This window comes from Sceloporus undulatus, chromosome 2 (assembly GCF_019175285.1).
Source record: "Sceloporus undulatus isolate JIND9_A2432 ecotype Alabama chromosome 2, SceUnd_v1.1, whole genome shotgun sequence".
Classification (NCBI taxonomy): Eukaryota; Metazoa; Chordata; class Lepidosauria; order Squamata; family Phrynosomatidae; genus Sceloporus; species Sceloporus undulatus.
Genome location: NC_056523.1, coordinates 57960083 through 57984783, shown reverse-complemented (window position 1 = coordinate 57984783; position 24701 = coordinate 57960083). Strand labels below are relative to the sequence as shown.

The 24701-nt window shown below is 44.9% G+C and overlaps 1 long non-coding RNA gene across 1 annotated transcript in view; it reads right to left on the bottom strand.

Annotated features, from left to right (window-relative positions):
* LOC121923748 overlaps positions 1-20506 on the bottom strand; it is a 40424-nt gene extending 19918 nt beyond the window's left edge. The window contains exon 1 of the long non-coding RNA XR_006102457.1: positions 20442-20506. This is a non-coding gene — a long non-coding RNA (uncharacterized LOC121923748). The remainder of the gene's footprint in view (positions 1-20441) is intronic.
* Between the last annotated feature and the right edge of the window lie 4195 nt (positions 20507-24701).

Sequence of the window (24701 nt, the reverse complement as noted above, 5' to 3'; positions counted from 1 at the left end):
AAGGGAAATCAGAGGTCTGTGTCCCCCTTTTTGCAAGCCAGCAGCCTCGGGGAAGGTTGTGGGGAAGGAAGGGAAATCAGAGGTCTGTGTCCCCCTTTTTGCAAGCCAGCAGCCTTGGGGAAGGTTGTGGGGAAGGAAGGGAAATCAGAGGTCTGTGTCCTCCTTTTTGCAAGCCAGCAGCCTTGGGGAAGGTTGTGGGGAAGGAAGGGAAATCAGAGGTCCCCCTTTTTGCAAGCCAGCAGCCTTGGGGAAAGTTGTGGGTAAAGGAGGGAAATCAGAGGTCTGTGCTCCCCTTTTTGCAAGCCATCATCCTTGGGGAAAGTTGTGGGGAAAGGAGGGAAATTGGAGGTTTGTGTCCACATTTTGCATGCCCAGACTGTGACCCTGGGGAGCAGTCCAGAGATGGAGAAGGAGGGAACCAAGTTATGTTTTCCCGCCTAAGTTTAGATCCTTTGTTACATGCCCCTGAGTTTGACCTTCGACTTATCTACGGGTCGTATCAAAATCCATGATTTTGCCCCAAAACCTGCCCTCAACGTATACATGAGGCGGAGTTATACACGATTATATACGGTACATGTATTGCCTGACCAAAGTAGACATTAAATGTATCTTTGTGTTTAATGTCCAGGTTTTTCTAAAATACAGTTTGGCATAACTATAGGATCTTGTAATTAACAGAATTAGATCAGATATGGAGAAGGAATTTATCCTTTCCTCCCCTGCTGCAGTCTTGAGGAAACAGATCTTCTCTGAAGCTGGTGTTTAAGTGAGAACACAAACAATTTTATAATACTGCAGAATTACACAATCCACTTTTAATGCCTACTCAGGTATCAACTTTCAAACATTTACTCCTCTCACATTTATCTATTTCTTTAAAAAAAAACAGGACGCACAACTATTATTTCTTTTAAGTCCCTCAGTGACACTCTACAGAAGCGCTTGTCTTGACAAATGTGGTGGTACTGAATGGCACATTTGTTCAAACTCATCCCAGGGCTAAATTTCATGATACATTAAATACGCTGGAAACAACTGAGTCTTCTTTTTCCTATTTACCTACAAATAAGTGTACAAACCTCCAGTCCAAATTACTGTGACTGATATTGTCTCCCCCACTAGCCATTTGTTTTCCTAACCTACCTTCCCTGTAGGACTGCCTGAAAAAATAGAAAGCATTCACTGGAACTAATACAAGCTTTTTTCTTCTCTTCATTTTTAAGCCTCTGCAGGGGAGTGGGATTTAGCTGAGTGGCTGCATGGCAAGGTTTCAACATCACATATGCAGAGTTCCAATCTAGACTGAGGCTAGTAACCATAGTGTACAGTCCATACAGTACACATAGCTTTAAAGGATGTAAAGTAGGCCAAAGTATACCAAAACAAAGCCTTCCAAGTATAGTCGGCCCTTCTTATACACGGATTCAAGTATCCACGGTTTGAAAATGTTCAAAAAAGTATAAATTTCAAATATCAAACCTTAATTTTCCATTTTTTATAGGGGATACCATTTTGGTATGTCATTATATTTAATGGGACTTGAGCATACACAGATTTTGTTATCCACGGGAGATCTTGGAACCAAACCCCAGCATATAACAAGGGTCCACTGTATAATCAATCCATCTGTCTTTATTATGGTCACATAACCCATTCAGGTTAAAATTCAAACCACAAGTAGAACAGCATAATATGTGCCATTTACCTAGCTAATGAAACAGCTGAACTCTTGTGCATGAGGCAGTATTTTTTTAAAGATAGCCATATACAGAACTGTCTCAATGAACATTGCATAATTACTTTACATCTTGATGCCCTAAGTACACCAACCAAGCTTCATTAGGAAACACCCAGAAAGCCTCCTCCAAATTAACTTCAATCTGATGGTCCCTTTCACACTACTGTACACAATTATTGTACTATGATTCCACTATATAGTCGCCCTTCTTAACTCACAGATCTGGGAATCGTGACCATGAATACTCACGGAGGGGCAACCTCCGTTATTTCCAATGGGTTTGCCCCCGTGGCATGCACCTTACGTACACTCGCGGTCATGTGCCCCATTCAAGTCTATGGGGCTTGGATATACACAAGCCTCTGTTTTCGTGGGGGGGGAGGAGAACGGATCCTCGCAAAAACGGAGGGCTAAGTGTAGTTGCCATGGCTCCATCCTATGGAATCCTGGGGCTTGTAGTTCAGGGAAGGGCATTTAGAATTCTCATCCAGACCATTCTAGTGTATCACCAATCTCCAAATCCTACGATTCCATAAGGTGCAATCATGGCAGTTAAAGTAGTACCATAGTGCTATCTATGTTTGTGCACTGTGAAAGGGCTGCAGAATATGTAAGAACAAACCCACATGCTTTCAGGGACTCTAAATTGGCTCCTTCAAGGAAAGAACGAAAAATGCCAATCTTTATTAAAGCCCTTTCCTCAGCAGCCGGAAGCATCTACAAACAAAAAGCATATTTGCTCATGTTTTGAAGAACAGCTGAATTTTGTATTTCTTGTAATCACTTACCCCTTTTCCTAAAAGCTAATCAATTCTCCTGTCTCATGATAGACGCTAACCACCTTCCACACATGGGAGCCAGCCACTGTTAGGGGTTCTTGTATTGAAATTTAAGAATTAATATTTTTGTCTATCTCCTTTTCTATCCCAAGATGGATTTCCTGAAACAATAAATGTAAGTTTTTCTTTTTCCTTTTTAAACTTACAAGAGCATTCTGAGTATTTTTTTCCTGTTTCTACCACAACTTCATATTGCACTGGCTTCACTGCACACCACTTTATATAGATACCAATTATTTATGGGTTGAACATCAACCCTTTTTCTTCCTCTCTCCCTGCCACACCTTTATTGACCACTTTGCCTTACGATGAATTCTGTAAAACTTCAAAGCTTATTTAGGATGTTGTGACCTTTGCTGTTGTTTTGTGACTTCAAGTTGACTCTCACTTATGGCAACCCTATCCTGAGCTTTGGGTTTTGTTGGGAGGTTGGCAAGATTTATTGTGAGATGGTTTGCTATTGCCTTCCTCTAAGGCTGAGAAAGTGTGACCTGCCCAAGGCCATGCTGTGGGTTTGTACTGCTGAGGTACAATTCGAACCCTAAATTCCAGGAATCCTAGTCCAAACTTCAAACCAATACACCTTGTTGGCTTTCTGTCATCTTTAAGTTGGCCTAATGAACCTTGTGATTTCTTTTTGCCTTGGATGACACAGGTACTTTTGGTTTTTCAAAAAAAAATGCACAGAGAGACAGATAGGGTTGTGGCTGTATAATGAACAACATATGATACATCTGCCCATTGAGAGTCTCCAATGTGGCATGTTAAGTATGTATAGCCCATGAAAAAATTATAGAGCTGCACTTGCTGACACTGTTCAGCTGTCTATGATGATAAATCAGGAATGCTTTTCAAAAAGCTACGGCCCCCCAAACTGCTCCGTGAGCCAAACTGAGCATACAGAATTGTTACTAGGTAGGTTGTTTAGCACATATCCTTAGATCAGAATGATCAGAACATCTAATGACCCCCAGATGATAAACAAGAAGGAGGGGAGGGGAATAAAACAAACTGCCCATTTCTCAACTGAGTGGAACTGAAGAGAGGTCAAGTTCATCTGTTGCTCACAAAGAACTGGCAACAGGACGACACAGTAACACCCTGTCCCAGACTATAATTAACAATGGGAAATCTGTAATGTAACAGCATGGCACTTACTTTCAGAGGGCGGGTCACAGTTGTATTTATCTCTCATATCACATGCTGCTTATAAATTTTAGTATCTTTTGTATGCAGAATAGCAAGGAAGTGACAGGTTTATATTAGATGTTCAGCATTTTTACTTTTAACAACAAACCACACCTATGATAAGAAAGCAGTCTAGCTGAAACCTTTTAGAACTATCCAATACATATCAGTAGAATATTTTAAGAGGCCCACCAGGAGAAAACCATTTAATTTTTTGAGCTACCTTATCTCAGAAAAGCTGACTCATAACATTTAAGAGAAATAACTTTAAAACCTCAGAGCAGTGTAAACTATTAACTCTTCTTGCTTATCTCTGATTATCATAGGCGGGTTACACACCGCCATTTAGTACGTAATGAATACGTACTAGGGTTAGGAAGGGGAGGTGCTTCCGCACCCCCTAACCCTAGTACGTATTCTGTACGTACAATATGGCGGCGGCCATTCCACAGGGCGGCCGCCATATTTACGTATCGGACGCTGTGTGTCCACACATTTCGCGGCGTCTATGACGTCGCGAGTCCGCCCCTGGCACCTCGTGACGTCATAGAGGTGCCGCTTAAAGAAGCTCCATTTTGGAGCTTCTTTTTCGGTCCGTGCGGGAGCCGCGCGGTGTGTCTGCTGCGACTCCCGCATGGAGCAGGCGGCGGTGGCGGCAGACCGCCGCAAAGCGGCAGTCTGTAACCCGCCATAGATTCATAGAATCGTAGAGTTGAAAGAGAACACAAGGGCCATCCAGTCCAACCCCCTGCCATGCAGGAAATCTCAACCAAAGCATCAGAATCGTACAGAACTTTCTTTATCTTATATTAAATATACTTTTCACTGTGAAATGAAATATGACAGAAAAGTGCTACTTGCCATGCAATCCTATGTTCCCTAACTGCATCCTACAAGCTTGAAGACTAAATCACCCTTCTAAGTGTGCAGAGATAAGTCTAGCATAAGATGTGATGGCTCAAGTGGTTAAGACACTGACTTTGTTTATTGCAAGATTGGCAGGTTGGCAATTCGAGGCCTGGATGCAGCGGGATGGGTTGAGCTCCCATCACTAGTCCCTAATTCTGCCAAACTAGCAGTTTGAAAGCATGCAAATGCAAGTAGATAAATAGGTACCACTCCAGTGGGAAGATAAACAGCCTTCTGTGCAATCATGCTGGCCACATGATCACAGCATAACCTCTGGCAACCCTGGTTCTTTGGCTTAGTAATAGAGATGAGTACTGCTCCCTATGGTTGGACATGACTTGACAACCTTGTCAATGGGGAATACCTTTACCTTTTTAAGGCAAATCAGTTCACCTTTGGAGGAAAGTAGGGACTATCCTGTCCCTACTTTTCTGATGTCAGAGAGGAGAAGGAGAAAGGAGGGCTTTGAGGCCTGCATCCCCAGTAGTATCCATGGAAATTTATAGAATTAATTTTCATCCCAGCACTTGCAACAAGAAATAAGTAAATTAAAAAACAACAACACAGGAGACCAGCTGGACGTGGGACATGTCAGCATTCTGAACCTGAAATTTCATGACTTACAGGACTGTCCTGCCCACATTCATATAGAGCCCAAATTCTTAACACATATTTTATGAGGAATCCCAACTACAAATGAAGCATGTAGGTCACTATTATCTTCATACTGCAACTTGCCTAAGGCCACCTAGTAAGTGTGCAACTGTAGATTTCAATGGATCCACAACTGCAGTAGCACCACATCTTACAGTCCTACTATGCTATATCAATATAAGCACATTAGAGAAGGAAATAACTCTGGAACAATCTCACTGCAATAAAGGAATGACAAAATGAAAAGACTCATGCCTTTGGATATGTGGGGTTTTTATTTTAGTCTTACCTCTGTCTGAAAAGATATTACAGCAAATTATAAAAGGGATATATTAATCATGAAAATATTTCTACTGAAAGTATCTCATGTGCAAGGCAGCTAAAACTTGTGTGTGGAATTAAAATTTAAAATGTAGATGTAATTGGGAATGTGATTCCAGCCTAGTTTTTAAATGTTTAGTCTATGTTTATTGACAATACTGCAAGTTCTCAGCATCAAAATTATTTAATTATCACTTAAATTTGGAACTGATAGGCTGAGTCACTGATGAGTAATCACATTTGTTCGTGCTCTGAAAGCTATTAGTCCTCTTGCTTTCTCCCCTATTAGAAAGGAGAAAGAAGTAAATTGTACCTTAACAGTCTTGGTACAGGAAACTTCTACAGGAATTCTTCCTAATCTGGTGCCCTCCAGCTGTGTTGGATATAACATCCCAGTCAAATATGTTGTCTTGAGAGAATTGTGCTACAGTCTGATACATTTAATGGGTACCAGACTGGTGATGCCTGCAGTCATCAGTTTTGTTCCTATGCAGATTACACCAATCATCTGTGCAGTAAGGAAAGGAACTAGCAAAACAAAAGATTCACTGTGTCTGAAGAAACAGGATGCATGTCCAAACTAAACAAACCAACCAGCCTATACTGAGATTCACTAGTCCTTCTTTGGGGACAATTATTATAATTATTTCCAAGTAGACATTAAAATAGCTTGAGCAAAGAATGTTATTAAAAAGTTATATCTTACTGCTTATGCTGTATTCCAGATGGGACTATAGCAGACCAACTTCCAAGGTTTGCCACTCTTCTCACACATGACTACTTCACTTTTGGTATTAGCATATACCTTCAAGTTAACAGTACTGTCACGAGCACATGCATAGCACCACACATGCCAACGTCTTCATTCATGTCAGAAAATGCTTCCATAACTCCTGCACCCAGAAACTTCTCCTCTTTCTGAGGTACACTGATGATACCATCATAATTTGGACTCATTAAGGGGCGAAGCAGCTAGGGCAAAAGGAGCGACTAGTGGACGTTCCTGCCCCGATTGCTGTGGGACTGCCATGCAACTATGGCAATCAGACACTCCAGTCCTGAGGGTGGCCACTGTAGCAGTTCTGAATGGGTCATGAAAAGGAGCAAAAAGAAACCACTCCTTTTGTGGCTGGGTTTGGGCTGCATTAGGTGGCCCCAGCGCTGCCTCCACGCAATCTGGGGGCGTGTCATGTGTGCGCTCCAACCCTGGATCGGCCTGACAGCGGCCCTTTTGAGCCATCTGTTTGAGGCCAGAGAGGACTCACTCACACATTTCTCCAGAATTTCAAATTCCACCCCAACATCAATCTCTATATGGAACTATCAACATAATAAGTTCACTTTCTGGATCACACAACAGACATGTAAGCACCACACAATATGACAAATCCACTGACCACTACATATATTTGCATGCCTACAGTTTCCATCATGAACACATTACCCGATCCATATTTTACACTCTGATACAATCACATCTACTCAGACCAACAAGAAAGGGGCACTAAACTCATGAAATTACAACAAGCATTCTTCAAGCTACAGTACCTACCATAGAAATTTTTTTAAAAAAACAGCAAATCAACAAGTTGTACCAGGACTAATCCATTACATAACAGAATAAAGAAAGAAAACGGCAGAACTCCACTAGTGGTCATATACTGTTCCCAACTGAGACCACTCATCAATGAACTACAATCCATGCAGGATGGCTGCTCTCTCATGGGCACTTGGTAGCAGGTGTTTATTTACTTACATAAGCTTCTGAATTTCAAACAGTTATTTACCTACAGGAGTAGACACAACACAGAAAGGGAGACAAGTACAAAACTGTACCACAAACCAGATGCAAACTCTGCCCATGCATCTACTTGGGAAATGTCACAACAAGACCTAATTACATCACCCACAATATTAGAGGTACTTTCACTTGCTCATTATCTAACATGAGATATGCCATCCTCTGCCAGCAATGCCTCTCAGCACTCTACTTTAGGCAAACAGGCTAGTCTCCGTGCCAGAGGAGACTATCAGACTATCATCTATCAGACATTAGGAATGAAAATTCACCAAAAAAAAAAACAAAACACCCAGATGCAGAACACTTCAGTCTTCCTGTGCATTACATGTTGGCCCTCAGAACACGAGTGCTTGAACAAAAAAACTACAAAGGAAAATTGGAAAGAGAAACAGCAGAATTGGGGTATATCTACAAACTCTAATCCATCAACAGTGGGTTGAACAGACACTACGGTTTCCTGGCACACTACACCTATTATAACACTAGTTAACACCCCAGCTTCATGTGGGCTGTCTATCACATCTCCTTTTTGGTTCCCAGACTACATTCCAATAACTCTATCCACCATTCATATGGTTATCTACTCACCTTGGCTTTAGGCAATATCTTCCCTCTTACCTTTGTCTCCCAACAACCATCATACAGTGGAGCCTTGCCTTACGCGGGAATCTGTTCTGGACCCCCTCCCCCTGCGTAAGGGAAATACCTTTTCAATCCAAGTCTTAATGTGTGAAGATAAATGGCAAATTGGGTTCTGGTGCAAAGGAGGCATAAGCTCGAGCCCCATTCAATAGAACTCCAGAGAATAGCAACACCAATAGCAAGTACATTTCTATACTGCTTATAAGTGGAGTTATGCACTCTGTAAGCGGTTTACAATGTATAGGCCAACTGCCTCCAACAAGCTGGGTACTCATTTTAGTGACCTCAGAAAGATGCAAGGCTGAGTCAACCCTGAGCCCCTGGCTGGTATTGAACTCACAACCGTGTGGTTTGTGAGTGAGTGGCTGCAGTACAAGCATTTAAACACTATGCCATAATAGGACCAAGAGCAACGGATTCAAACTACAGGAAAAGAGATTCCACTTCAACATAGGGAAGAACTTCCTGACAGTAAGAGCTGCTCAACAGTGGAACACAGTCCCTCAATGTGTGGTGGAGTCTCCTGCTTTAGAAGTTTTTAAACAGAGGTTGGATGGCCATCTGTCAGGGGTGCATGGCAGGGGGTTGGACTGGATGGCGCTTGTGGTCTCTTCCAACTCTATGACTGTATTATGATTAAAACTGAACTAGTCATTTCATAACCATAACCACAAGTTTACATTTCTGTTGCTATTCACACATACAACTTGTATATTTATAGCTATAAAAGTCATTTCCTAGGCACTTCACTCCATGTATCTGAGGAAGTAGACTGAAGTCTGTGAAACTTATCTACCAACTCTCTTCTTTTAGTTAGCCTTAAAGATGCTACAAGACACCTTTGCATGCTTGTGCTGTATAATAGTTAGTGTGGTAACTAGCAACCACCATTACTTCTGTTACACATATTTGAGTTCTATATTTGGCCTATTCAATAAACAGGCTTCTCACTTAATTGTGTCAAATAGATTCATTTAAATATTTTATGGGATTGCTTACTTGATAATCAGTTGCATTTATTAATAACAACACATTTGTCCTGATCCAACAGCAGATTTTTTAAAATAAAATTAATACAAACTACACAACAGCTACAATGAAATTACTATCAGATGAAATTATTATAAGAAGTAGCTTGCTGAGATATACACATGTATATTCAGATAAAGTATCCTTTACTCTCCAAAAATGTTGGTTTATTTGGAGAAATTTATGCAGATTTCATTAGGATCAGCTATACAGTCAACCAACTAAAACCTTCATACAACTCCTTAGTCCTAATATTCTACTCTAATTAAGCCTGAGTGTGTGACATTAAAATAAATAAATGTTTCTCCTTTTCTGTTTCTATTGCCTATCCTTGTTGCTTGCTGAATTAGCATGGTCCTCCAGTCATGCACCTGTACTTGTCTGCCTTATAAACGTAACACAATGCCACCATATAAAATAAATATTTAGAATTAGTCAAGTTTATTTTTGAAGACTTTGAGTTGGATCTACTCACAGAAGGCCATATCACAAAAAAAATTTGGGGGGGGGGGAAGTAATCTTTCCTCATTCACCAGCTCACCCCATTCATGGTCCTTTACAAAGTACTGAGCTGAGGGATCTGGTCTAAGTAGGAAAGGGTAGGGAAGTACACTTTCACCACTAAAGTTGCATACACCTACCGTATATCTTCATCCAGCCCCCTTCTAACAACAGAAAAGGAGAAATGTTAAAAGAAAACATGACCTCCTTCTTGAGAAAGAAGTCAATCCCTTTGACAACTATATTTAACAACCATGTAATAACTTGTGTCTTAAGATATTAATGTCTAAACATTTATGACCTCTTTAGTGAAATCACTTTACATTAACAGTGTGCTGTATCACATAACACAGTGGGTCCTTAGTATCCACTGAGGTTTGGTTCCAAAAACCCATAGATACCAACATCTGTGGATGCTCAAATCCCACTGAATACAATGCATAGTAAAATGTTGTCCCTTACATAAAATGGCAAACTCAAGGTTTCCTTTTGGAATTTATATATTTTTTAAATACAGTGGAGTCTTGATTGTCCAACATAATCGGGCCGGCTGATAGTCAGATAACCGAATATATCGGATAATCCAGATTGTCACCAATGATAGCGCGTGCGCACACTTGCGCACACACACTACCATTGGGGACAAAGGTCCCTCACCTCCCTTCCCTTCCTCCCTTCCTCTGCGGCTTGGATCTCCTCAGCCCGCGGGGAGTACTCCCCACAGGCTGAGGAGAAACAAGCCGGAAAGGGGAGGACTGGGCCCAGCCCTCGCCTCCTCGGCTTGGATCCCCTCAGCCAGAAGGGAGTGCATGCATTCCCTGCAGGCTGAGGAGAAACAAGCCGGGAAGGGGAGGACTCAGCCCAGCCATCGCCTGCTCAGCTTGGGTCTCCTCAGCCTGCGGGGAGTGCACACACTCCCCACAGGCTGAGAAGAAACAATGCAGGAAGGGGAGGACTGAGCCCAGCCATTGCCTCCTCAGCTTGGATCTCCTCAGCCCGTGGGGTGTGTGCACACACCCTGTGGGCTGAGGAGAAACAAGTCAGGAAGGGGAGGAAATCCAAGTCGCCGAGGAGAGGACTGGGCCCTTGCCCAGTCCTCCCCTTCCGGCTTGTTTCTCCTCAGCCTGTGGGGAGTGTGCGCACTCCCCGCCGGCTGGGACATCCAAGCCGAGGAGGTGAGGGCTGGGCCCAGTCCTCCCCTTCCCGGCTTGTTTCTTCAGCCTGCGGGAGTGGGAGTGAGTGCACTCCCCGCGGGGCTGAGGAAATCCAAGCTGCGGAGGAGAGGCTGGGCCCAGTCCTCCCCTTCCTGGCTTGGTTTTCCTCAGTCTGTGGGAGTGTGCGCACTCCCTTCTGCTGAGGAAAACAAAGCCGGCCATTATCTGACATTCCATGCTTCTTCGTGAGCGCACATGCGTGTTCACTAACAAGCATGGAATGTTGGATAATCCAGAATGTTGGTAACCAAAGGTCAGATAATCAAGACTCTACTGTACAGTATTTTCAAGCCAGGAATAGTTGAATCCATAGATACAGAGGACTGACTGTTTCGAGAAACACAGTTTATTAGTGCGTGTTTAAATTTTATTTGGAACTGGCTTCAACCTTGCGTTAAACAAACACTACACAATGTGTTTCTGATAGCATCTCTGCCTTCTTGCCAAAACAAACTCTCCGTTCCAACAGAAATCATCTCTTCATTATAGTTAACAATAGTTCCAGTAGTTGGTTCATATAAAACAAAACGAGTAATGAATGAAAACACTTAGGATCCTCCTACAGTATAAAAGTAGTAACATCAAGAGTATATTAACATGGGTAAAGATCAGTATACTGTTCGTTTACATAGTGCAATTATATTAAAACATTTCCCCAAAGTGATGGATTCTGTCTGACACTCCAGACATACAGTGCGCCCTCCCCTTAGCAGGGATCCGTTCCGGATCCCTTCGCATAAGGGGAAATCAACATTGCTAAAACCCCATAGGAAGTAATGGGCTTGTGCCCATTAGTTCTTCTGGGTGCGCAACAGGCACTTCCGGCATGGCTTTCAGCGTATGCTGAAAGCCACATATGGCCTGCCCGCGTAAAAGGCAGGCGCGCTGTACTAGCTGGAAGAGGAGGAGGCTTTCATGATAGGTCCACCTTAGGATTGCCATAAATTGGAAACAATTTGAAGGCACACAACACCAAATTATGAAAAGTCTACGGGCTATTCATGACATGATTGGATGTGAAAAATTACAAGCAAAGGCCTCAGAGGAAGTACTGTATCCTCCTTTGCACCAGAACCAACTTTGCCATTTATCTTAACACATTGAGACTGGATTGATATTCTCATCTTGAAAAGAAAGGGAAGAGGAAGCATGTCAGACTCACTGGGGAGACAAACTTACATTTTTATTTGCCCAACCTATACAATCTATAGTCCATTCCCTGAAGCTGGTTGTCAAATTTATAAATCCATAAACAGAATATTTTTATACACGTGCTTGTGTTTTACGTGGGCACGCCATACTGGAAGATCCCGTTGTGCGCCCCAGAAGAAGTAATGGGGGGCACACCCGCACACACACTACCGCATACCACGGGCACGAGCCACATTACTTCCAGCATACGTGGAATTCCCCTTACGTGGAGGGATCCGCTAAGTGTGATTGCAGCTGCTGACAGAAATTTGGCTTTCGTATCATAACCCATTTCTCAGTACACCAACATAGCACAAGCAAGTATTCTGCATTCTGCTTGAGTGCCCCCCCTTTTGCCAAGGCCCCAGATAATCCAGCTCAGCCAGCTAGGCTCCCCGGGGCTGGAGGGGCTGAGGCCAAGGTCCCAAGAGCAGCATCACCTCTTCTATCTCTGGGGAGGCCTAGCCAGCTGGAGGAGACCAGCACCATGCTTGGGGCCTCGCCCAAGGCCCCAAAAGATCCGCATAGCTGGCTAGGCCTCCCCAGGGCTGGAAGAAAGGCCCCGAGTGCAATCCACCTCCTCCGCCCCGGGGAGGCCTAGCTGGCCGCACTGGGTCTTCTGGGGAGGAGGCAAGCAGAGGCAGAAGGACTGAGAGGCCATCTTGGAAGAGGAGGAGTAGCTGGAAGAGACATTCTGCCTTGTTCCGGCCATTTTTCTCCAGACTGGGACTGGCAAAATTTGTCTGGAGCAAGGCAGGATCCAGGACTGGAGAGTCAAAAATGCCCAGCCAGGCTGGGACATTTTTGGACCCTCCATTCCGGGATTTCCTGCCAAAAACCAGGAAATGGCAATGTCCGGGAAAGCAGCCAAAGGACTGATAAGACAGCTAGTTTTCAAACAACAATCCCTCCCAGCACAGCAAAGTCAGTGTAAGCTACTCAGTCCTGGAGAGTTGCAGTAGCTTTACCAAAAGGGTTTCAGAAGAATTGTCAGACAGTCCGAGGTTCAGGGTAACAGATAGGCAGGTAGATAAGCAGTCCAAGGTCAAGTTTCCGGGTAGTCAAGACAAGAAGCCAAGGAGCCAGAGACAGAGTCTTTCCTCTAAAGAGTCAGATATCCACTGGCAAAGAACCACACATGCTCCAGGTGCTTAAGAAGGCAAGGAGCTGGCCTTCAGCTGTGCCTGATTACGAGACGCTTCTGATAAAGCCTCCGGATCTTCGAAGGCCCTCTCTTTCTGCTCGACGCTCATTGAAGGTAGGCACACTGCCCAGATCCTCCTTCCATGTCCACAGCCTCGGCACCAGGAAACTTGACTGCTGAACCTCTGGAGGGGCCATAGACTCTGCTCCAGCAGAACTAGGGCCAGCCTCTGGCTCCTCCTTACAGGTTCAAGCCCCTGGGCTCTGGCTCCTCCATTATAGGTTCAGATCCCAAGGCTCTAGCTCATCCTCTGAGTCCTCCAAGCCATCTTCCAGGCTGGGCATGACATACTACCCCTCTCATCAATCTCCCTCTCACCCTGAGGAGGACGAGGCCGGTCAGGGAAGCGACGATGGAAGGCCTGAACCAGACGAGGGGCATGAACATCTAAGCATCCTCCCAGGAGCGCTCCTCTGGCCCATAGCCACCCAGTCAATAAGATACTGGAGGCGACCTCGATGTCGACGGGAGTCCAAAATCTCAGCCACCTCGAATTCCTCTTCCCATCCACCAGGACTGGATCAGCGGAGGAGTGAACCTGCATCTGGCCGAACCCTGAGGCAGGGAGCAGCAGGAGCGGTGGAAGACTGGGTGGATCCGCCATGTCCGGGGAAGCTGGAGCCGAAAAGCCACAGGATTAATCTGGGCCACAATTTTATATGGCCCCACGAACCGGGCATCCAACTTGCGACACGACCGCTGCAGAGGAAGGTGTCTTGTGGACAGCCAGACTGAATCCCCCACCTGCAACGGTGGGACTTCTTGACGTCGCCGATCCGCTCCCCTTTTACGCCTCCTTGGCTACCTCAAGCTGTCTTTCAACAGGGACTGTGCCGCTCGGGTTCCTGGAGCCACTGATCTGCGCTGGGACCGTTGAGACAGGAGCCACAGCGGGAATCCTCGAGGATGAAGCCCCAGTGGCAAAGAAGGGGGTCTGTGGGTTGAGGCATGGACCGAGTTGTTGTAGGCGAACTCGGCCCAGCGGAGAGCAAGTCGACCCAGTTGTCCTGCCGGTAGCTGGCATAGCAGCGGAGGATACTGCTCCAGGGCCATTGGTCCTCTCCGTCTGACCATCTGACTCAGGGTGATGTGCCGAGGACCGGTGAGGCGGATGTCCAGGAGGCGGAGCAAGCTGGTCCAGAAGCGGGCGTGTGAACTGGGTACCGCGGTCTGAAATCACACCTCGGGAAGCCATGAAGCCGGAAGACATGCTGGATGAATCCGGGCCATCTCCTTCGCCGTGGGAGCCCAACACAGGGTACAAAGTGGGCCATCTTGGAAAAAGGTCCACCACCACCCAAATGGTAGTGCAACCAGGAGGGGGGGCAGGTCCGTGATAAAGTCCATAGATACTAGTTTCCAAGCCCTGTTGGTGTTGGCAATGGCAGCAACAAGCCTGCAGGTCGTCCCCTATGGTCTTTAGCCCGGTGACACACTGGGCAAGTGGCCACGTACTGAGCCACCTCTGCCCGGACTCGAGGCCACCAAACTCCCGGGTGAGGAGGTGCAGGGTTTTACAAAGCCAAAATGCCCAGCAGATTTCGAGTCTGACAGCTGCAAGACCGTCTCTTACCGGCACCGTGGCACATAAAGGCGATCCCGGTGGTAAAGCAAGCCATCCCGCATCACAAAGGGAGAGGTGTCCCCCTCCGCCGAATGCTGTGCCACAAATGGGTCCTGGCCCTGAAGTTTCCGGATCTGGGCCAGCAGTGTAGCCTCCCTCAGAGCCAGCGGCGAAGTTCTCTGGGTGCAGAATGGTGGACCGAATCTCCCCTCTGGGTCCCTGTGTCATACTCTGGCTTCCGGGAGAGAGCGTCGGCTGTCGGTTCTGGGCTCGAGGCACATATTGAAGCTGGAAGTTGAAGCGGGCAAAAACGATGACCATCGCTGCTGCCTCTGAGAGAGCTTCCTCACTGTCTGTAGGTGCTCCAAGTTTCCGGTTGATCCGTGTGCACCCGGACTGGGTGAGCCGCTCCCTCCCGCAAATGCCGCCAGGTCTCAAAGGCCGCCTTGATTGCCAACGCTCCTTCTCCAAGCTGGTGTAATTAAGCTCTGGGGTGGTGAGCTGTCGGGAGTAAAAGGCGCAGGGCAACAGGTGCGCCTTGGCCCCGTTGGCTGAAGCAATACACGCCCCTATGGCAACATCAGAGGCATCTCGTTCCAGACAAAAGGTGTGCGCGGTCAGGGTGTTGCAGAATCGGGGCTGAGTAAACTTCACCTTCAGGACCTCGAGGACTTCTGTGCAGCAGCTGTCCACTCGAACCGGGTCTTCCCTCGCAACAGTCGAGAGATAGGGCTCACTAGGGTGGCGTGTCTTGATGAACTTCAATAGAAGTTCGCAAACCCTAGGAACCTCTGAACATCCTTCCTGTTGCGAGGAGGTTGCCAAGATAGCACCGACTCCACCTTGGTGTGCCCATGGCCACACCTTGAGCAGAGACACGGTAGCCCAGGAAGTCCACCTGCTCGGAGGTCGAAGGCGCACTTCTCCAATTCGCATAAAGCCTGTGTCCCGGAGCTCTGGAGAACAGCACACGGACGGCATCATGGCACGCCTGGCTCGGAGAGTAAATCAAAACAGTCATCACGTGTTATAACAAATGGTCCAAATAGTCCCGGAGAGACATCATTCACAAAATGTTGAAAACAGCCGGAGCATCATTACATAGTCCAAAGGGCATCACGGTGTACTCGTAATGCCCATACCGGGTCTGAAAGGCTGTCTTCCACTCGTCTCCTGCCCGGATCCGCACCAAATTGTTACGCCCCACGGAGGTCCAACTTGGTAAACACCTGGCGTGGCGCAACCGCTCCAGCAGCTCTGGGATCAAAGGCAGGGGGGTTACCGGTTCCGGATGGTGATCTTGTTGAGGGCCCGGTAATCGTGCAGAGGCGCAACTCCCCGCACTTCTTGCGCACAACAGTACAGGGGCCCCAGCAGGGACTTGGAGGGGCGGATGAACCCTCTCTGAAGATTTCTTCTCCAGAAAGTCCCTCAGAGCTGCCAGCTCAGGCTCCGAAGGGGAGTAGAGGTCGCCTGGAGGGCTCTGGCTCCTCCATTATAGGTTCAGATCCCAGAGGCTCTAGCTCATCCTCTGAGTCCTCCAAGCCATCTTCCAGGCTGGGCATGACAGGCAACCCTATTTGGATATGAAAGTACACCTGTGTATTGTTGCCATTCTTAATAACATACGGAAAGATATTTCTATAAAAAAATTCTGACAATCAAAGTGCCCAAATATAGCTTTTTAGCTACATTTTTAGAAAAACCTCTCCTATTACCTTCAGAATTACATACGGCAACACACAAAACTTTAGGAAATGGCTAAAACAATCTACCAGTTCAGAGTTAAGAAGCTTTTCAGCATTATCAGTAAACCTGTTGAATAATCTAAGGCGGTTTCAAAATAGAAAAATTAACAGCACTACCAATTAAAAGATTGTGTAAACCTTCAATTTTTCTAGTTAATTAACTGGGGGGGGGGGAGGCATGATAAAAAAAAAACAGGTAGTGGTAAAAAGAAGTAGTGGTAAGATACTAAAAGGATCCAGTGGAAGAGAATACAGTCTGGGTTTTGTGTATAATACAAAACAAAAGTCTCACTGGTAGGTACATTCAAAATGATATTAAAAACAAAATATAGACAGCATTGCTCCTTCTCCATTGCACATCTCATATATGAACTTTGACCATGTGAACTTTTACTTATGTTCATGAACTGCTACAAGTTTTGGAGCTTTCCTGTCATCAAGCCAATGGCAAATAGTATGAAAACAATGAGTGACACTACAGGCGATGGTTTCCAACTTTATGATGCACAACACCCTCAGGAAATGTTTGATTTATGTATGCCCCCCCCCCCACTACAGAAGTACTGTATTTCCGGGTGTATAAGACTACTTTTTAGCCCAGGAAATTCTTCCCAAAGTCGGGGGCCGTCTTCTATGCCGGAAAGCCCCTGGGTCCTAAAGAGAGCCCTCAGCAGGGAAGCTTCTCTCAAAGGCAAAGACATCCTCCTCCATTCCTTCCTTCCTTTGCTTTTTCCCATCCTTCCTTCCTCCCTCCCTTTCTTTTCCCCTCCTTCCTCTCTCCCTCCCCCCTTCCTTCCTTTTTCTTCCTTTCTTCTTTTCCTTTTTCCTTGCTCCCTCCCCTCCCTTCCCTTCTTGTCCGCCTTTTCCGAGGCGGCCGGCAGAAGGTCTCTCGCAGTGTTGCCAATGTGGTGACTTTCACATGAAATGGGAATCTTTAAGAGCTTTTGGTGTGATTTGTGCCTGGCTCTATTTCAAAGCAGATTTGGTGACTTGCCCATTTCAGCTTCAGCCTTAGCAAGGTGGCTACAGAGCAACCAATCCTGTTTGGATGGGAGTCACACTAACAGCCAATCAGAGAGAGGACAGTGGTCGCCCCCCCCTGCCCTCACAAACTACATTCCAGAGTTCCCTAGCACTGAGCCAGGGCAGCTAAAGCGGTCTCAAACTGGAGTATTTCTGCAGTGGATCGGACCTTGAGCATTTTTAAAATGAGGTCCAAAACACACTGCAGAAAATAATCCAGTTTGTGACCACTTTAACTCTCCTGGCTCAGTGCTAGGGAATCCTGGGAATTGTAGTTTGTTGTGGCACCGGAGCTCTTTCTGATAGAGAAGGGTCAATGTCTCACAAAACTACCATTCCCAGGGTTCCCTAGCACTGAGCCAGGGCAGCTAAAGCAGTCTCAAACTGGATTATTTCTGCAGTGTGTGTCTTGGATCCAACTCAGGCTGCATCTTCATTCCAGAGACAATCAGTTTCATACCATTTTAACTGCCATGGCCCAGTGCTATGAAATCCTGGAATTGCGTTTGTTGTCACACCAACGTTTGCTGATAGAGAAGTTAAATGCTCAGAAAACTAGAATTCCCAGGATTCCATAGCACTGAGCCATGGCAATTAAAAGGGTGTCAAACTGGATTATTTCTGCCGTGCAGTTGCAGCCTAACACGTTTCGATTTGGCACAAAGCTTCCTGGGCTTTGATTCCAATAGGAGCCACTTGAACTGCCACGGCTCTATACATACAGAATCCCTGGGATATGTAGTTTGGAGCAGCCCCCCCTCCACATTTTTGGGCAGAGAAGGCAAAAAGACCTTATAAAACTACAGATTCTAGGATTCCAATAGGATGGAGCAGCAGCTCTTAAAGTGGTGTCAAACTGCATTAATTCTAAAGTGTAGATGCACCAAGAGGAAGGGCGGGAGGGTTGTCGAGGGGGGTGAAATAATGTTGTGTATGCTGTATTTCAAACGTGGAAACACACTCCTTCCTCAGATGTAGTGGGGTCTCCCTCCTCTTTCCCTCCTTTTCTTCTTCTCCTGTCCTTTTTTCTCTTCCCCCTCTTTCTCCTCTGTGCTGTGCTGCTGTTGTTGTTGTTGGGTGCCTTCAGCTCCTTTCTGACTTATTGTGGAAGAGAGGGGTGGTCTTATACGGTGAGTAATCCCAAACACTCTATTTTAAGTTGTAAGTTGGGGGGTCGTCTTTACGCCCGGTCGTCTTATTGCCGGAATATACGGTAATATCACATTTGAATCAAAGGCATGTTGTGTTAGTCTGGAAAATCAGTATGCAAATGGATCTTGCAGCTCCTTTGAGTCTAACCAAAAGAGAGAAGTTGGTAACAAGAGTTTTTGTAGACTTTCGTAGACCATATGGACCACCTGTCAAACAAAGGCACATCTCTCAAATGTCCCATCCCAAGCTGATATGAGAACATTTAGCTGTGCCAGATAAAAATCCTTCAATATTTTGGAACTGTTAAAACTCCAAAAATACTTAGCTGCCTGAAATCCCAGCTCAAAATCAGGACAGAAAAATTTTAACAGATTTTATGCGCCTCATTTTGTAATTAATATACTGTATTTGACTACCTAGCCACAGCCTAATGTACATTTAACAAAATCTTCTGTTATAATTTTCAGTACAGAAAAACTAAGCATACTGATTTTATTTACTAAAGTACTTTCATCCATTTGCTTGTAAGCACGTCTGACCTAAGCAGAGGCCACAGGAGGCAACCAAGATGATTCCCCTTGACTAATACTTAATAATAGCATTTAGCCAGCCAATTACTTGCACTGAGTTTATGCCAGCCTCAAAGTGAATAATTGCTGAGGACACAGACTGAGACAGTTTTCAGAAGATGTGACTGAACCAGTTCAACTTGCAGATATCAGATGCCAAATTTGGAAACTTCCTCAAAGAGGAAGAGGAAGTAGCAGTGTGACAGAAGCAGTAAAGGAGGTGATTATCAGATTTTTTTTCTGTTAGTGAAAAAAATCACTTTTAAAAGTGCCTCCCACAAAACAACAGAAGAGCAACGACATCATGCAGTAAGCCCAAAGAGGGTGTTATTATGCAGATGCAATTGTACTATAATTGCCTCATGTGATACACCTCTTTGACTTAAAGGCTGACACAGTTTTAAATTTTGAATAGCAGAAACAGGTGACAGCTACTGCAATGCCTGTAGCATTTAGATTTTCTATGTATAGTCCAATCCAGATTTAAGGGAATCCACACATCTAGATATTCAGAAACAAGGATCTCATTTAAGAAGGTATATAATTTCATGTGTATGTATATTGTTTTGTTAAATGTGTTTAAGTGTCATTCAAGATTAACTGAGTGAAAAGAAAATAACCTAGGTAAACATGATAAATTCCACTGTTTTGTGAAAATTTCCACAGATTAAAAAAATCCCAGCAGCATAAATATAGTATCTCATGTAAGCATTATGCAGACCTGTGTATGTGACTACAAGTCATCTGTTTGTTGACTTATGGAGACCTCATGAATTTCATAGGGTTTTCTTAGGCAAAGACGCTCAGAGTTATTTTGCCAGTTCCCTCCATATAGCCCATAGCATTTAGTATTCATTAGCGGTCTCCCATCCATGCACTAACCAGGGATGACCCTGCATAGCTTCCAAGATGAGACAGGATCTTGTGCCTTACCTACAGTAAATTGGCTTCCAGGCAGTGAAATGTACAAGTGAAGCAGTTATGTGTGTGTGTGTGTGTTTATATCTTTAGGGCCTTTAAAGGTCTTAGTTTGCAGAATTACCTCATCATACCATGATCTGCATTGCAAATTGCATGTGGTGGGTGGAAATGACAGTGTCAGAAAGAAAAATATGTACATAAATCAAGCAACTAAAACAAAAATCCCTTACCCCTCTGAAATTCCAGCCCTTGGTAGAAGGAAACAAGGAAAAGTTGTTCTGTTGCTGAGGCCTGCAAGACAGGGCAAAAAGGAAATTCCATTTATTTCTTGTATATCAGATCTCCCTCTTCAGCATGGTTTGCAGACATACAATGGTGCCCTTTCTCACCATCACACAAACATATTACATTTCCTACCAACCAAATGACCTTTAACAGATAAAATCACTTATCTTGCATTAGCTACTGGGGATGCTACCAGATGGAGAGCTCCTAATGCTACAAATCAAAAGGCATTTTGCACCTACTGCATCTTTTTATTCCTTAATGTTTATTTTTTCTGGTAAGAAAAATGATGGAAGAAGTGATAGAAAATTAGGGGAAAGGTTACAAATGGAAGAGAACTGTCATCTGGACCCATTGTAAAATTTCCTGTTTGAGACAGAGCAAATGCAAGATAAAAATGTTTATCTGGAAGTCTTGTATAGGGTGAGTCAGAAGAAAGTACTGCTTATGAATCAAAGGCCCGGAACACAGGGGCCTTTGAGGCGCCCTTGTCACATGCGAGGGTTGCCTGGTGGGCAGAGCGCCCACATGCCCGGCAACCCTTGCATGTGACAAGGGAGCCGCAGCTGCGGTGTGCCCACCAGACGCGGTGCGTAATGGTGATGTCACAGCTGCGCTGCTTCCCTTACTGTCAGGACGTTCTTCCTAATGTTGAGGTGGAATCTCTTTTCCTGGAGCTTGCATCCAATGTTCTGGGTCCAAGTCTCTGGAGCAGCAGAAAACAAGCTTGCCCCCTCCTCAATATGACATTCCAGCACTGAAAGAAATCTAAGCCAAAGAAGAAATCATGGGACCTATTTCTAGGGATCACTCTTATTATTAGGCACTAAATCCATCTGTAAGTCAAAACCAGAGTCGATCCATTTAATCAATGGTACTTATACAAGGTTTAATTTAACAAGATACAGTGGGCATACTCTGACTGGAACTAAAACGTCAATATAAATACCTGTATAGGAATTTTATTTTCCCCATCCCACAGATTGGCTTTAATAGCACATAAATCACCATAATTAATTTGAATCACACCAATCCACATGGCTGATGGGTGGAAGTTGTCCTTTTTCTACTGTATTCAAAGCCAACACTCTGGGAAATTAAAAACATCTAGCCACTACATTAACACCCACAGACCCCTGTATTACTAATTAACAAAGTGATGAAGATACAAAGCCAACACGTGTTCTATTAAAACAAATGACTAACATATTGTGGGAAAGGAAAAAGAAAAAGAAAAAGAAAAAAAATCTAGGGTGCGTTACACACTGCCATAAGGGACGTCCTTAGGACGTCCCATTTTGAAAAGGGGGCGTCTCTTCCAGACGCCCCTACTCCTATTACGGACAGAGTCTGTAACAAATGGCAGCGGCCATTCCACACGGGCGCCGCCATATTGATGTAATGGACGCTCTGCTTCTGCACGTGGCGCCCTGGAAGTGATGCCACGAGTGCGTGACTAGTGCCTCGCGGCATCTCTTCCGGGGAGCAAGAAGGAGCGCACGATTTTCGAGCTCCTTCTTTGCTGCATCTGGGAACCGCGTCGTTTGGCTGCTGCGGTTCCCAGATGCAGCAACCGGCGGCGGCAGCAGCAGACCGCCGCAATCCGGCGGTCTGTAACGCGCCTAGGTGTATTTCCTCCAGCACAGGTTGGCAATCACATATATTAGAAAGAGATAATTAGAATTCATTGCTTCTGTTTTCAGCATACAGCATTGTTATCTTAGCCAGTTCTCAAAAGCCAAACCTTTACTCTTGCAACACAATGTTAACACAAAATGACTCATTAAGTATTTACTTGATGTACTGAATGTGCCAAAATGTGTTGATTTATTTATTATAAAAAGTACCATTTTAGAAAGCAGATATAAATATGGGATTGTAGCTGGGAAGTTTTTATTTTATTATTTTTATTTATTTCATTTGTATGCCACCTTTCTCCCCAGAGGGTCCCACAGATAAAAACATTTTAAAATCTCAGTAAAATTCAAAACAATTAAAATCATCTACACACAATATAAAATCCCATAAAACCATACAAAAGTTAAAAGCATACTGCTCTATAAAAACCACCCTGATATGAATTATATACTAAATGCCTGCTTAAATAAAATGTCTTGGCTTGCCCGGAAATGAACCGGTAGCCAGTGAAGCTGTTTCAACAAGGAAGTAACATGCTCCCTGTAACTGGCTCCAGTCAGCATTCTAGCTGCAGAGTTTTGCACCCACTGGAGTATCTGAACAGTTTCCAAAGGCAGCCCCATGTAGAGTGTGTTACAGTAGTCCAAACAGGATATAATCAAGGCATGTGTCACCATAGCCAGATCTGACATCTCAAGAAACAGGTGCAGCTGGCACACAAGTAACAACTGTACAAATGCACTGCTGGTCACTGCTGAAACCTGGACATCCAGGCTCACAGCAGAGTCCAGGAGCACTGAGATTTCAGGGGGAGTGTAACTCCATCCAGCACAGGCAAGGTCCCTATTCCTTGATCTGCCTTAGAACTGACCAGGAGCATCTCTGTCTTGTCTTTAAATCCCTTGGAAGACTAGGCTTCTGTTATCTTAAGCAATTACTCTGAGCTTGGAATGTTACTTTTTTAAAAGAAATACAAACATTTTAGCAGAGCAAATAAAATTTTAGCAATCTTACCTCTTGCAAAAGGCATGAAGAGATCTTCTGCAAGTGGAAATGATTTTCCACTCAGGCAAGATATTTCTTAATCCTAGCCACAGGCTTAAAAAAATAATAATACTATCACTGTTTTTGCTTATGTATTGCTAGAATTATGTTTTATGTGTTGTTAGAATTATTTTAAATTTCTGTTTTATGTATTTCTGGTATCACAAAATAGTTGAAGAGATTATCTATACGTTAAACGGGGTGGGGTGGGGTGTATTTCAACAAGTAGGTATAAATATGAGCCAAATCATGGATATACCTCTTTATAAAGATGCACACAATAATTTTTATATTATTCAGCTATTTATGGCCTGCTATCATCAATATAATCTTGAAGATGATTTCTCAGCACATGATTTCTCAGAGTGTTAAGGCATCTTGATACTGATGTCAAAAATATAATCACATGTCTTTAAACTTTTATCTTGATAATTATGGACCACGTATTCTAGATGGGGTAGCACTCTCTGAATGATCAAGTAACTTTAGCTTGGTGCTGCTCAAGGACTAAGCACTGTTCCTGAATGCTCAGGTAATATTAATAGTGCCTTTTACCAGCTTTGACTGGTTCACCAATTCTTATCTTACTGGGAGAAAGCCAATCTGAGTCCCTTATACCTAGGGTTGCCATAAGTCAGGACCTCCGAACTGGGACAAATGTAGGACAAACGTAGGACAAAATTTTCAAATGAAGGACACATTTTTAAAAACTGGAGGACATGCAAAAAATGATTTATTTTTTTAAAATTCATATAAATGCATGATTCTTAGGCATGATAAAAATGGAGGACATTTGGCATTATTCCTAGACAGATGGCAGAAATGTGCTTCCCTTTCTGGTCAAACCAGAAGAGGAGGAAGAGTGGAAGAAGCAGAGGAGGAGGAAGAGGAGAAGAAGAAAAGGAGGAAGAAGAGGAGGAGGAAGAGGGGGAAAGGAGGAGGAGGAGGAAGAGGAAGTAGAGAGGAAGAAAAAGGGGAGGAAGAGGGGAAGGATGAGGTGGAAAAGAAGAGGAGGAGGAGGAAGAAGAAGAAGGGGAGGAAGAGGAGGAGGAGGAGAGGAGACAGAAGAAGAGGAGGAGGAGAAAGATGAGGAGCAAGCTGCAAGGCAGGGAAAAAAGGGTCACCCTTGGAGGAGAGACCCTTCTCTCCCTGCTCTGAAGCCTGCAGGCGCGCCTCCAGGGCAAGGGCTTGAATGCCGCCCAGGCCTCAGTAGGGGCCAGCGGCAGCGCGCACGCCTGCTCCACTTCCTTCCCCGCGCGCGCGCTGCCGCTAACCCCTACTGAGGCCTGGGCGGTATTCAAGCCCTCGCCCTGGAGGCGAGGAAGAGGAGGAAGGCGGAGCTGGAGGAGGAGGTGGGTTGGTGCCGCAGCAGTCGCATTAGCGGCAGCAGCAATGGCCGGAGCGGGCCCCCAAACAGGGGACCAGGCACGGGTGGGGGCCCAAACCGGACCGTGACCCGGAGGGGCCCCCCAAAAGCGTGCTGGTCACGGGGGGGGGGGGGGTTATGGCAAGCCTACTTATAC